The sequence below is a fragment of the Pseudophryne corroboree genome, chromosome 4 (genome assembly GCF_028390025.1).
Source record: "Pseudophryne corroboree isolate aPseCor3 chromosome 4, aPseCor3.hap2, whole genome shotgun sequence".
NCBI classification, from domain to species: domain Eukaryota; kingdom Metazoa; phylum Chordata; class Amphibia; order Anura; family Myobatrachidae; genus Pseudophryne; species Pseudophryne corroboree.
Window position 1 is genome coordinate 105,478,906 of NC_086447.1, and position 15,774 is coordinate 105,494,679.

Here is a 15,774-nt window from a genome sequence, read left to right on the forward strand (position 1 = left end):
TGTCGAGATTATCACAGGGCACACTGCTGTATTTTTTCTAATTTTTTTTTGTTTTGTAAATTTGGTCACATCGCATTTCTCATTATAAGTACGGGGAATGCGATGTGGGTTACTAAAAAAAAGTGAATTAAAGGGGTTGGAGCAGTTTTTCATGAAAACTGCTCCAAATGCCCTTTAATACATTCAGGTGATACTAAAATAATGTGTAAAAAGGGTGTGAAAACAGAAAACCCCCTTTTTCACATTATTTTAGTAAAAATAATGTTAATAAATAATAGACCCCTTAATATTTTCAGTCCCAGGCCCATATGGCCCTTATTCCAACCTGACTACAGCAAGACATACGTGCAGCATAGCGTACTGCTCGCCATACTGCCAACTGGCCCTAAGCCTTTTAGCCAGCACAGAGCTGGTGTCCCTAGGGATGGGTGTCCTGCAACAAGATACCCTCTCTTTCCCTCGAGGGCAACCAGTCCTGTGGCGATAGCACTTGGGTATTCCCACAGCCATTGGGGTGGATAGAAGTAATATACTTTTTTATGGTGCACTACAGTTCCCAGCTTGACCTGCCATCAGGATTGTTGAGACTGCCACGGGCCTGGATACTAAAGGGGGAGTGCCCAAATTCAGGAGGTGTGGTCATGCCCCCTCAGGGAAAAAAGTATTGGAAAATACTAGGTGCAGTGCTGGGAAAACGCAGGTATTATTTTTTTTTTATTTTTTTTATTATTATTATTATTATTATTATCTATAATTAATTATATTAAATAATTATAATTAAATTTATAATTATAATATTGTAATTATAAATAATTGAATAATTATATTTAATTATATTAAACAACAGTGGGCCTGATTCTGATTTGTATCAGTATGTATTTTACATTCCATTTTGTATCCCACTCAGAAAGTCGAGCTGCACTGTATCTTGTTCCATTGACTGGATGTATGAAATAGCTTTCTCCTGCTGCTTTGTCTTTTTGTGTTGCCGCAACCATAGCCAGATTAAGGGGGGGTAGCAGGGCATACAGTACCCCGGGCCCCCCTTTGTTAGGGGGCCCCGCAGACAGAGCACACCAACATCGCTAGCTTTCCCTCTCATGCAGCAGCAGAACCAGCCAGAATGTGAGCAGGACAGTATGCATTGCAGCAGAGTATCAGGTTTTATGAGCTACCGATTGGGCTTTCTGACCAGGGGAGAGATAGGAGGGTGCAGAGAGCTGTAAGTGACATAGGGATTCCATCTTCTCCTCCTCCCTGCCTGGGTGTCTGGGTCCTATGTAACCTGGCATTATTCAACTATTAGTTTAAATCTAATATACCCCATTGGATTACATTTAATATACACAATCCATACATCCTAACATGACTCAGTCCTGGAGGGATAACATGCTATATTAAGTTATGATTGCAATCACCTGTGTTAAAACTAGAGATGAGCGGGTTCGGTTTCTCTGAATCCGAACCCGCACGAACTTCATGTTTTTTTCACGGGTCCGAGCAGACTCGGATCCTCCCGCCTTGCTCGGTTAACCCGAGCGCGCCCGAACGTCATCATGACGCTGTCGGATTCTCGCGAGACTCGGATTCTATATAAGGAGCCGCGCGTCGCCGCCATTTTCACACGTGCATTGAGATTGATAGGGAGAGGACGTGGCTGGCGTCCTCTCCATTTAGATTAGGGTTGAGAGAGAGAGAGAGAGAGAGATTGACCTGAGGCTGTGATACTGTAGAAGAGAGTGCAGAGTTTAGTGACTGACGACCACAGTGACCACCAGACAGTGCAGTTGTTTGTTTTATTTAATATATCCGTTCTCTGGCAATCTCTGCCTGAAAAAAACGATACACACAGTGACTCAGTCACATACCATATCTGTGTGCACTGCTCAGCCCAGTGTGCTGCATCAATGTATATATATATCTGACTGTGCTCAGCTCACACAGCTTATAATTGTGGGGGAGACTGGGGAGCACTGCAGTGCCAGTTATAGGTTATAGCAGGAGCCAGGAGTACATAATATTATATTAAAATTAAACAGTGCACACTTTTGCTGCAGGAGTGCCACTGCCAGTGTGACTAGTGACCAGTGACCTGACCACCAGTATATATAATATTAGTAGTATACTATCTCTTTATCAACCAGTCTATATTAGCAGCAGACACAGTACAGTGCGGTAGTTCACGGCTGTGGCTACCTCTGTGTCGGCACTCGGCAGCCCGTCCATAATTGTATATACCACCTAACCGTGGTTTTTTTTTCTTTCTTTATAGTCATACTACTTACGAGTATACTATCTCTTTATCAACCAGTCTATATTAGCAGCAGACACAGTACAGTGCGGTAGTTCACGGCTGTGGTTACCTCTGTGTCGGCACTCGGCAGCCCGTCCATAATTGTATATACCACCTAACCGTGGTTTTTTTTTCTTTCTTTATACATACATACTAGTTACGAGTATACTATCTCTTTATCAACCAGTCTATATTAGCAGCAGACACAGTACAGTGCGGTAGTTCACGGCTGTGGCTACCTCTGTGTCGGCACTCGGCAGCCCGTCCATAATTGTATATACCACCTAACCGTGGTTTTTTTTTCTTTCTTTATACATACATACTAGTTACGAGTATACTATCTCTTTATCAACCAGTCTATATTAGCAGCAGACACAGTACAGTGCGGTAGTTCACGGCTGTGGCTACCTCTGTGTCGGCACTCGGCAGCCCGTCCATAATTGTATATACCACCTAACCGTGGTTTTTCTTTCTTTCTTTATACATACATACTAGTTACGAGTATACTATCTCTTTATCAACCAGTCTATATATTAGCAGCAGACACAGTACAGTGCGGTAGTTCACGGCTGTGGCTACCTCTGTGTCGGCACTCGGCAGCCCGTCCATAATTGTATATACCACCTAACCGTGGTTTTTTTTTCTTTCTTTATACATACATACTAGTTACGAGTATACTATCTCTTTATCAACCAGTCTATATATTAGCAGCAGACACAGTACAGTGCGGTAGTTCACGGCTGTGGCTACCTCTGTGTCGGCACTCGGCAGCCCGTCCATAATTGTATATACCACCTAACCGTGGTTTTTTTTTCTTTCTTTATACATACATACTAGTTACGAGTATACTATCTCTTTATCAACCAGTCTATATTAGCAGCAGACACAGTACAGTGCGGTAGTTCACGGCTGTGGCTACCTCTGTGTCGGCACTCGGCAGCCCGTCCATAATTGTATATACCACCTAACCGTGGTTTTTTTTTCTTTCTTTATACATACATACTAGTTACGAGTATACTATCTCTTTATCAACCAGTCTATATATTAGCAGCAGACACAGTACAGTGCGGTAGTTCACGGCTGTGGCTACCTCTGTGTCGGCACTCGGCAGCCCGTCCATAATTGTATATACCACCTAACCGTGGTTTTTTTTTCTTTCTTTATAGTCATACTAGTTACGAGTATACTATCTCTTTATCAACCAGTCTATATTAGCAGCAGACACAGTACAGTGCGGTAGTTCACGGCTGTGGCTACCTCTGTGTCGGCACTCGGCAGCCCGTCCATAATTGTATATACCACCTAACCGTGGTTTTTTTTTCTTTCTTTATACATACATACTAGTTACGAGTATACTATCTCTTTATCAACCAGTCTATATTAGCAGCAGACACAGTACAGTGCGGTAGTTCACGGCTGTGGCTACCTCTGTGTCGGCACTCGGCAGCCCGTCCATAATTGTATATACCACCTAACCGTGGTTTTTCTTTCTTTCTTTATACATACATACTAGTTACGAGTATACTATCTCTTTATCAACCAGTCTATATATGAGCAGCAGACACAGTACAGTGCGGTAGTTCACGGCTGTGGCTACCTCTGTGTCGGCACTCGGCAGCCCGTCCATAATTGTATATACCACCTAACCGTGGTTTTTTTTTCTTTCTTTATACATACATACTAGTTATGAGTATACTATCTCTTTATCAACCAGTCTATATATTAGCAGCAGACACAGTACAGTGCGGTAGTTCACGGCTGTGGCTACCTCTGTGTCGGCACTCGGCAGCCCGTCCATAATTGTATATACCACCTAACCGTGGTTTTTTTTTCTTTCTTTATACATACATACTAGTTACGAGTATACTATCTCTTTATCAACCAGTCTATATTAGCAGCAGACACAGTACAGTGCGGTAGTTCACGGCTGTGGCTACCTCTGTGTCGGCACTCGGCAGCCCGTCCATAATTGTATATACCACCTAACCGTGGTTTTTTTTTCTTTCTTTATACATACATACTAGTTACGAGTATACTATCTCTTTATCAACCAGTCTATATATTAGCAGCAGACACAGTACAGTGCGGTAGTTCACGGCTGTGGCTACCTCTGTGTCGGCACTCGGCAGCCCGTCCATAATTGTATATACCACCTAACCGTGGTTTTTCTTTCTTTCTTTATACATACATACTAGTTACGAGTATACTATCTCTTTATCAACTTGTCTATATTAGCAGCAGACACAGTACAGTACGGTAGTTCACGGCTGTGGCTACCTCTGTGTCTGCACTCGGCAGGCAGTCCATAATTGTATACTAGTATCCATCTCCATTGTTTACCTGAGGTGCCTTTTAGTTGTGCCTATTAAAATATGGAGAACAAAAATGTTGAGGTTCCAAAATTAGGGAAAGATCAAGATCCACTTCCACCTCGTGCTGAAGCTGCTGCCACTAGTCATGGCCGAGACGATGAAATGCCAGCAACGTCGTCTGCCAAGGCCGATGCCCAATGTCATAGTACAGAGCATGTCAAATCCAAAACACCAAATATCAGAAAAAAAAGGACTCCAAAACCTAAAATAAAATTGTCGGAGGAGAAGCGTAAACTTGCCAATATGCCATTTACGACACGGAGTGGCAAGGAACGGCTGAGGCCCTGGCCTATGTTCATGGCTAGTGGTTCAGCTTCACATGAGGATGGAAGCACTCAGCCTCTCGCTAGAAAAATGAAAAGACTCAAGCTGGCAAAAGCAGCACAGCAAAGAACTGTGCATTCTTCGAAATCCCAAATCCACAAGGAGAGTCCAATTGTGTCGGTTGCGATGCCTGACCTTCCCAACACTGGACGTGAAGAGCATGCGCCTTCCACCATTTGCACGCCCCCTGCAAGTGCTGGAAGGAGCACCCGCAGTCCAGTTCCTGATAGTCAGATTGAAGATGTCAGTGTTGAAGTACACCAGGATGAGGAGGATATGGGTGTTGCTGGCGCTGGGGAGGAAATTGACCAGGAGGATTCTGATGGTGAGGTGGTTTGTTTAAGTCAGGCACCCGGGGAGACACCTGTTGTCCGTGGGAGGAATATGGCCGTTGACATGCCAGGTGAAAATACCAAAAAAATCAGCTCTTCGGTGTGGAGGTATTTCACCAGAAATGCGGACAACAGGTGTCAAGCCGTGTGTTCCCTTTGTCAAGCTGTAATAAGTAGGGGTAAGGACGTTAACCACCTCGGAACATCCTCCCTTATACGTCACCTGCAGCGCATTCATAATAAGTCAGTGACAAGTTCAAAAACTTTGGGTGACAGCGGAAGCAGTCCACTGACCAGTAAATCCCTTCCTCTTGTAACCAAGCTCACGCAAACCACCCCACCAACTCCCTCAGTGTCAATTTCCTCCTTCCCCAGGAATGCCAATAGTCCTGCAGGCCATGTCACTGGCAATTCTGACGAGTCCTCTCCTGCCTGGGATTCCTCCGATGCATCCTTGCGTGTAACGCCTACTGCTGCTGGCGCTGCTGTTGTTGCCGCTGGGAGTCGATGGTCATCCCAGAGGGGAAGTCGTAAGCCCACTTGTACTACTTCCAGTAAGCAATTGACTGTTCAACAGTCCTTTGCGAGGAAGATGAAATATCACAGCAGTCATCCTACTGCAAAGCGGATAACTGAGGCCTTGACAACTATGTTGGTGTTAGACGTGCGTCCGGTATCCGCCGTTAGTTCACAGGGAACTAGACAATTTATTGAGGCAGTGTGCCCCCGTTACCAAATACCATCTAGGTTCCACTTCTCTAGGCAGGCGATACCGAGAATGTACACGGACGTCAGAAAAAGACTCACCAGTGTCCTAAAAAATGCAGTTGTACCCAATGTCCACTTAACCACGGACATGTGGACAAGTGGAGCATGGCAGGGTCAGGACTATATGACTGTGACAGCCCACTGGGTAGATGTATGGACTCCCGCCGCAAGAACAGCAGCGGCGGCACCAGTAGCAGCATCTCGCAAACGCCAACTCTTTCCTAGGCAGGCTACGCTTTGTATCACCGCTTTCCAGAATACGCACACAGCTGAAAACCTCTTACGGCAACTGAGGAAGATCATCGCGGAATGGCTTACCCCAATTGGACTCTCCTGTGGATTTGTGGCATCGGACAACGCCAGCAATATTGTGTGTGCATTAAATATGGGCAAATTCCAGCACGTCCCATGTTTTGCACATACCTTGAATTTGGTGGTGCAGAATTTTTTAAAAAACGACAGGGGCGTGCAAGAGATGCTGTCGGTGGCCAGAAGAATTGCGGGACACTTTCGGCGTACAGGCACCACGTACAGAAGACTGGAGCACCACCAAAAACTACTGAACCTGCCCTGCCATCATCTGAAGCAAGAAGTGGTAACGAGGTGGAATTCAACCCTCTATATGCTTCAGAGGTTGGAGGAGCAGCAAAAGGCCATTCAAGCCTATACAATTGAGCACGATATAGTAGGTGGAATGCACCTGTCTCAAGCGCAGTGGAGAATGATTTCAACGTTGTGCAAGGTTCTGATGCCCTTTGAACTTGCCACACGTGAAGTCAGTTCAGACACTGCCAGCCTGAGTCAGGTCATTCCCCTCATCAGGCTTTTGCAGAAGAAGCTGGAGACATTGAAGGAGGAGCTAACACGGAGCGATTCCGCTAGGCATGTGGGACTTGTGGATGGAGCCCTTAATTCGCTTAACAAGGATTCACGGGTGGTCAATCTGTTGAAATCAGAGCACTACATTTTGGCCACCGTGCTCGATCCTAGATTTAAAGCCTACCTTGGATCTCTCTTTCCGGCAGACACAAGTCTGCTGGGGTTGAAAGACCTGCTGGTGACAAAATTGTCAAGTCAAGCGGAACGCGACCTGTCAACATCTCCTCCTTCACATTCTCCCGCAACTGGGGGTGCGAGGAAAAGGCTCAGAATTCCGAGCCCACCCGCTGGCGGTGATGCAGGGCAGTCTGGAGCGACTGCTGATGCTGACATCTGGTCCGGACTGAAGGACCTGACAACGATTACGGACATGTCGTCTACTGTCACTGCATATGATTCTCTCAACATTGATAGAATGGTGGAGGATTATATGAGTGACCGCATCCAAGTAGGCACGTCACACAGTCCGTACTTATACTGGCAGGAAAAAGAGGCAATTTGGAGGCCCTTGCACAAACTGGCTTTATTCTACCTAAGTTGCCCTCCCACAAGTGTGTACTCCGAAAGAGTGTTTAGTGCCGCCGCTCACCTTGTCAGCAATCGGCGTACGAGGTTACATCCAGAAAATGTGGAGAAGATGATGTTCATTAAAATGAATTATAATCAATTCCTCCGCGGAGACATTGACCAGCAGCAATTGCCTCCACAAAGTACACAGGGAGCTGAGATGGTGGATTCCAGTGGGGACGAATTGATAATCTGTGAGGAGGGGGATGTACACGGTGATATATCGGAGGGTGATGATGAGGTGGACATCTTGCCTCTGTAGAGCCAGTTTGTGCAAGGAGAGATTAATTGCTTCTTTTTTGGGGGGGTCCAAACCAACCCGTCATATCAGTCACAGTCGTGTGGCAGACCCTGTCACTGAAATGATGGGTTGGTTAAAGTGTGCATGTCCTGTTTTGTTTATACAACATAAGGGTGGGTGGGAGGGCCCAAGGACAATTCCATCTTGCACCTCTTTTTTCTTTTCTTTTTCTTTGCATCATGTGCTGATTGGGGAGGGTTTTTTGGAAGGGACATCCTGCGTGACACTGCAGTGCCACTCCTAAATGGGCCCGGTGTTTGTGTCGGCCACTAGGGTCGCTAATCTTACTCACACAGTCAGCTACCTCATTGCGCCTCTTTTTTTCTTTGCGTCATGTGCTGTTTGGGGAGGGTTTTTTGGAAGGGACATCCTGCGTGACACTGCAGTGCCACTCCTAGATGGGCCCGGTGTTTGTGTCGGCCACTAGGGTCGCTAATCTTACTCACACAGCTACCTCATTGCGCCTCTTTTTTTCTTTGCGTCATGTGCTGTTTGGGGAGGGTTTTTTGGAAGGGACATCCTGCGTGACACTGCAGTGCCACTCCTAGATGGGCCCGGTGTTTGTGTCGGCCACTAGGGTCGCTAATCTTACTCACACAGCTACCTCATTGCGCCTCTTTTTTTCTTTGCGTCATGTGCTGTTTGGGGAGGGTTTTTTGGAAGGGCCATCCTGCGTGACACTGCAGTGCCACTCCTAGATGGGCCCGGTGTTTGTGTCGGCCACTAGGGTCGCTAATCTTACTCACACAGCTACCTCATTGCGCCTCTTTTTTTCTTTGCGTCATGTGCTGTTTGGGGAGGGTTTTTTGGAAGGGACATCCTGCGTGACACTGCAGTGCCACTCCTAGATGGGCCCGGTGTTTGTGTCGGCCACTAGGGTCGCTTATCTTACTCACACAGCGACCTCGGTGCAAATTTTAGGACTAAAAATAATATTGTGAGGTGTGAGGTATTCAGAATAGACTGAAAATGAGTGTAAATTATGGTTTTTGAGGTTAATAATACTTTGGGATCAAAATGACCCCCAAATTCTATGATTTAAGCTGTTTTTTAGTGTTTTTTGAAAAAAACACCCGAATCCAAAACACACCCGAATCCGACAAAAAAAATTCGGTGAGGTTTTGCCAAAACGCGTTCGAACCCAAAACACGGCCGCGGAACCGAACCCAAAACCAAAACACAAAACCCGAAAAATTTCAGGCGCTCATCTCTAGTTAAAACACCTTTCATATCTATGAAATAGTTCAACACAGGTCACACCAATCATATATTAAGAAGGAAGTCCAGGTAAACAGCATTTTATCCCTCCTGGATTAGGTCATGATGGGAGGTATGCACAATCTAAAATACACTCCCCCGCCTTCCACCAGGGCCCCCTTGTCTTAAGTGCCCCGGGCACCCCCAAGGCTTAATCCGGCCCTGGCCGCAACTGCTTCTTTATGCTAATCCGAGGATCTGCCAATTATATGCCAACAATCCATGCATCTGTATATGGAAGCCTATCTGGCCACTGATTTTACATCTGCAGCCGCTCTCCTATGATACTTCCCAAGATAGAACTTATCCCTCGCTGCCCAGTTACCACCCAGAAACACCCATTTCATGGACAGTGTTTCTACGTTGACAGACGGATCAATCTGTACACACCAGCGATCTCCGTCCTTGTGCCTACACTTATGCCTGTTCTTAGGGATGGCCATAGACCACCGATAATTCTTAATCATTGATGGTTTATGGCCGATGTTGAATGCTTTTGCCATCGATGGGAGAGAAGAGAACCAGATGGTTACCCTCCATCGATGTCACAGCATAAACAAATATATACATATTTTTTTGGCAAGGTGTTGGGACTTGGAGCATAGCTCTGTCCCCAACACCCACAAAAGCCCTGCCCCTGGGCTGTGATTGGTCCGTGGGTCATTCACTTAAATAACAGGAATGACCATCGATGGGTGAAACCATTGATGGTTTCTCATAGCATAGTTGGTGGCAACCATCGTTTCTCATAGCATAGTTGGTGGTTTCTCATAGCATAGTTAGTTGCTGAACACACCGATGGCCATCCCCACCTGATCTTACATGATTAATGATCATCAAAACATCATGAAACATGTTTGTAGGGGGCTCACAATGAACACAATGCAATTGCATGGATCTGCCCACGCATGCTGCACTTTTTGTTGCATCAATAAACGTTGCCTACAGCATTCAGAATCATTAACTCTAGGTTATACTGTATGTAATGTCTAAGATAATTCCTGCTAAAGTAATATGACAGAAGTATATTCTGCTGGAGCAAGGCTGAATCACCAACCTGCGTTCATCTATATTCAAAAAGGCAAATAATCTCATTCCTGCAGCCATTACCTACCACTGCCCTGAATGGCAGGACTGAAAACACGATACAGATGTTACTCATATGACCTGCAGGACACAAAACATGGTTATTAAAAAAAAAAAAGTAAAAGAACATTGGTTTAAATTAAACATCACGATTTGGCTTGCTGTAAACTTAGACAATTCCAAAAAATTTTGCAGAGCACATGCAGTCATTGTTTTCTGCCGGATTGTGCTAATTATTCACTTTCCCGTCTCGTATGCAGATGAAAGCTCGGAATGTTCTATGTAGCATAAACTAGCAAGTCTCTTTGAATAACTTCCAAATAGTGAGTATCCCAAATACGCGAATATAAATTTCAAAAGTGCTGTTTTATGTTATTTTCCCGTTTTATCGGCCTTAATTTTGACACATCACATGGGCTAAGGAAAGCAGTGATTAATGACCTACAGCTACCATTAATTTTAATTTTTAATGGCCGCTGTCTGGTTTAAACTGTCATTTTTTTTTTCTATTCTATTTTATGGGTTTTTTTTTGTTGTTGTTTTTTTTTTTTTTTGCCAGGGAAAGAAAATAACCATTACCTCATCGAAATCTATAGCCGCACTGAAGCAAAGAATAACAGTTAATAGTAAGTTTTGAGGAATGCCCAAGAAATATTCAAAACATATCAGATTTGGCTTGTTTATGAGCCTTTCCAATTTTTTTTATTTTTTTTAATAATTTTTTTTGTAATTTTATTTTATGGGTAGAATTATTTTTAGTTTTTTTTGGATGAGTTTCTGAACCCGTATTCCTTCCCAGCGTTCCTGTCACCATATTCTTTTCCAAACCTTTATGAATTCAATATTTAGATATTATTATTTTTTTTCTAAGTGAGCATATAAACTGATGTCATGGCCTCTTGGCACCGAGCAGATAATATGCAGCCAAGAAGATATCAATATAGTGGAGATTTTCTGTTTGAATTAAATCTGTTATCTCTAAATGGTCTGGAGAGGAAGAAGGGAAAGGGGGGTGGAGGGGGGGGGGGGGGAGAGTAAGGAGTGTGTGGAGGGGGGGCACAAAAGTGCACCCTCATTTTGCCAAGAAGCTGCCAAGCAGAAAGGACCATGTGTGCAGCTGGTGGGAATGTAATGTTTAGCTTTTATTTAACAGTAATTCTACAGGAAGATATGTTTCATGTTTTTATTGTGGGCTTCATGCAAAACTGCATCCAGGACAAATAATTAGGGCTCTCGGAGTTAAGCCTCTGCTTCTCCGATTTTTTGTTTCTGTTTTTGTACGAAAAAGTATACGGTTGTGTTTGCACTCTTTATAGAGTATATCTGCCTTCTTGGGGACTGTTTATCAGGAGACGGTGTAGCTTACTGACTAGTGTGATGGAATAATGCACCCATGGGCGGTTGGGAAATGAGATTCAAAAACTAGTGAAGTTGGTTTGCAGCTACTGTAGCATACCCATATTCTACTAGTAATAAAATGAAGTAGGGGGCAGTATCGGGAGTAAGGGGCTTTCTGATAAACAGACATGTTAAACTTCCAAAAGTCAGTATTTATGTACCTCTCCGCCTGGAGAAAGCAGCTGTGAGTGGTTGCTGGGTGCAACCTGCGATTTTTGCAGGCACCAAAGAATGGGTGTTTGGGGGGAAGGTGGCTCAGAGGCAGCCTAACGTTGTACATGTACTAGCCACATCTTCATTATGATGTAGTCACACCCGTATCATAATGTGAGCATAGTACTAGGCTGGCGATTAAAATATAATCTAGTTCACAGGTTCTCAAACTTGGTCCTCAGGACCCCACACGGTTCATGTTTTGCAGGTCACCTGTAGATTTTTAAAATGTGACAGTTGATGATACACAGTGCAGCTGCTGGGTGACATGGAAACCGTGAACCGTGTGGGGTCCTAAGGACAGAGTTTGAGAACCACTGTGTCTAGTTTATATGTGCCTGTGTTTTAGGGATTTTAGACCGGAAGCTCCAGTGATACAGGCATGACAAATATTCTACGTACAGCACTGCACAATTGTTGGCGTTACAGAAAGAAAAGTTTATAATACATATAGGGGGGAATTAACTGCACATGTTATATCTGCCCCCCCTGCAGTGCACATGGTTTTGCCCATTAGAGAAAGATTTTGCTTATGCGATCAGATCTGAAGTAGGCCCATCGGCCCTCATTCCGAGTTGATCGCTCGCTAGCAACTTTTTGCAGCGCTGCGATCAGATATTCGCCGCCTTTGGGGGAGTGTATTTTCGCTTTGCAAGTGTGCGAACGCTTTTGTAGCCGACGGTACAAAAAAGTTTTTTGCAGTTTCTGAGTAGCTCTGGACTTACTCAGTCGCTGCGATCACTTCAGTCTTTTTGGTCCCGGAATTGACGTCAGACACCTGCCCTGCAAACGCTTGGACACGCCTGCGTTTTCCCAAACACTCCCAGAAAATGGTCAGTTGACACCCATAAACGCCCTCTTCCTGTCGATCACCTTGCGATCGGCTGTGCGAATGGATTCTTCATTAAATCCATCGCCCAGCACCGATCCTCTTTGTACCCATACAAGGCACCTGCGCATTGCGATGCATACACATGCGCAGTTTTTAACCTGACCGCAGCGCTGAAAAAAAGTTGCTAGCGAGCGATGAACTCGGAATGAAGCCCATAGTCTCATACCGTGGCTGCTTGAGCTTCCCCTATAGAGTGTGAGTGAAGAATGAAGGGCAAAGTAGCGCCTCCTACTATAGTACTTTATTTCAGTATTTAAACTGAAAAAAAAAAAAAGAAAATAAGATTTCTCAGCGCTTAATCAGAATGTATGTGTGCCTAGAAGAATTATATAGCTCTTCTAGCTGCAACTGTAACAACAAGGAAATTTGCAACCTTGCAATGAACAGTAAATCAAATGGATGATTCAAGCTGAGCTCAGGAGGTTCTATGAACTAAAACCAGTAGCGGCTTTACCGCTAGGCAATATAGGCAGTCGCTTAGGGCCCGGACAGCTGAGGGGGCCCTGCTGCTGGCAGAGTTAATTAATGATTCATCAATGAAACACACGTGAGAAGCTGATGAATCAGTAATTAACATTGCCGACCATCGCCAGTGACACACACCCGCTTTCATCTCTGTAATCAGAGCCGCTGCTGGAATGATGTGGGGGGGAGGAGTTTGTGCGATTCGGGACCCCTGTGCCCTCTCAGCCTCACGCTTCCCTTGAGCCGCTGACAGAAGGATATGGGGGGGGCGGAGTTTGTGTGCTCCGTGCTCTCCGTGGACTCTCTTAGGGAGCTAAAAGTCACTTTCCTTTATTTTTACTGCACACTGCACACAGCACATAAATCATTTGGCAGGCTTGTGTGCATCTGACCTGCCTCTCTCTCAGGGGAAACATTCCCTTGTTTTCTCTGTTCTTGCCCTTAGTTCACTTTCTCTTTTCTTCCCAGTGCCCCTTTTTCCATTGCTATGCAATTTACACAAAAAAAGAGGCAGAAGTTCCCCATCTGCTCTTGCAGGCCTGGAATATACAACTGGAGGCACTACAGTGAAGGAGGATATGGGGACATCTACTAACTGTAGGAACAGGACAGTGCCGGATTTCCCATTAGGCATGTGAGGCACGTGCCTATGGGCGACACCTCCTGGGGGCAGCACACCAGGTCGTCGTCCATATCCCCCTCTTTCCCGCATGATGCAGGGAGAAGTGAAACGCTGCCAAATACTGACAAGTCTCCCGCGGCTGCTGCTGACTGCCCCCGCCTACTGCCTATTAGCGTCTACCGCGGCGGGACACGCTAACTGGCCTCCTGCCAGCCAGCAGCAGATGTGGGTGACTTTTATTTTTGACGTCCCGCCCGTACACCGGACAGTCAGTGCCTCCCAGTTCCGCCTCCTGGCGGGTACAAGATAGAAGCACCGATGCACAGCGGGGAAGCAGCTGCGGGTAACAGAGAGTCCGGGCTCAGGAACCGGAGAAGTGTCAAGGCCAGATGACCAGGAGACCCCAGAGCGTGATCTCAGGTCAGATGACAGTATCCCTGCTGCCCAGCAGCTTCTGGCTCACTAGGATTGTGCTGCTGAAGTCTATAGCGGCTATATACTGTGAGTGTGAGCTGTGTATAGTGTAAGCGTGAGCTGTGTATACTGTGAGTGGGAGCTGTCATTCTGTGCTGGGGGGGGGTTGCCCACTGTTACCCTGCTTCCCCAGTCATCCACTATCTCCCTGTCACCTCTGCCTCCACAGTTAGCCACTATCTCCCTGTCACCTCTGCCTCCACAGTTAGCCACTATCTCCCTGTTACCTCTGCCTCCGCAGTCAGCCACTATCTCCCTGTCACCTCTGCCTACACAGTTAGCCACTATCTCCCCGTCACCTCTGCCTCCGCAGTCAGCCACTATCTCCCTGTCACTTCTGCCTCCACAGTTAGCCACTATCTCCCTGTCACCTCTGCCTCCACAGTCAGCCACTATCTCCCTGTCACCTCTGCCTCCGCAGTCAGCCACTATCTCTCTGCCTCCGCAGTCAGCCACTATCTCCCCGTCACCTCTGCCTCCACAGTCAGCCACTATCTCCCTGTCACCTCTGCCTCCACAGTTAGCCACTATCTCCCTGTCACCTCTGCCTCCGCAGTCAGCCACTATCTCCCTGTCACCTCTGCCTCCGCAGTCAGCCACTATCTCCCTGTCACCTCTGCCTCCGCAGTCAGCCACTATCTCCCTGTCACCTCTGCCTCCGCAGTCAGCCACTATCTCCCCGTCACCTCTGCCTCCACAGTCAGCCACTATCTCCCTGTCACCTCTGTCTCCGCAGTCAGCCACTATCTCCCCGTCACCTCTGCCTCCACAGTTAGCCACTATCTCCCTGTCATCTCTGCCTCCACAGTCAGCCACTATCTCCCTGTCACCTCTGCCTCCACAGTCAGCCACTATCTCCCTGTCACCTCTGCCTCCACAGTAAGCCACTTTCTCCCTATCACCCACTGTCTCTCTGTCACCCACTGTCTCCCTGTCACCCCAGCCTCCACATTCACCCACTAATATACCTGTCAGCCCTGCCACCACAGTCACCCACTATCTACCTCTTATTTTATTTATTTATTTTGGGGGGGGCGATAATGTTGTGCATAGGGGCGGCCAGACCCCTAAATCCACCCCTGGAACAGGAAAAGGAACAGGGAAATTGCATCTTCAAAAGGGACTGCACTTCTCTTGGGAGATTCCATTATTAGAGGAATACATCTTGCAAAGGAAGTAGAGAAACAGGTAAGGTGCTTACCTGGAGCCACAGCTCCAAGGGATAAAGAGTGCATGCTAAGAATTGTGAAGGCTGCAAGAAAAGATGGGGAGGTGGATGCAGAGGCGTCGCTCTGCCCCTTTACACCCGATGCGGCTGGTTAAAAAGGGGGCGTGGCTTTGCGGAAAAGGGGTGTGGCTTTGCAAAAGGAGGCATGGCTTTGCGGGATGGGGGCGTGGCTTTCCATCCCGACACCCGTTTTCATCACGCCGGGGGTCCGGGAGGAGCGGGCTGTCCCGGGGAGTGTTCTTGCTGCAGTGCCGGCTCCTGCTCAGTGACAAGAGCCGGGTTGCTGCACTGTAATGTTACAGT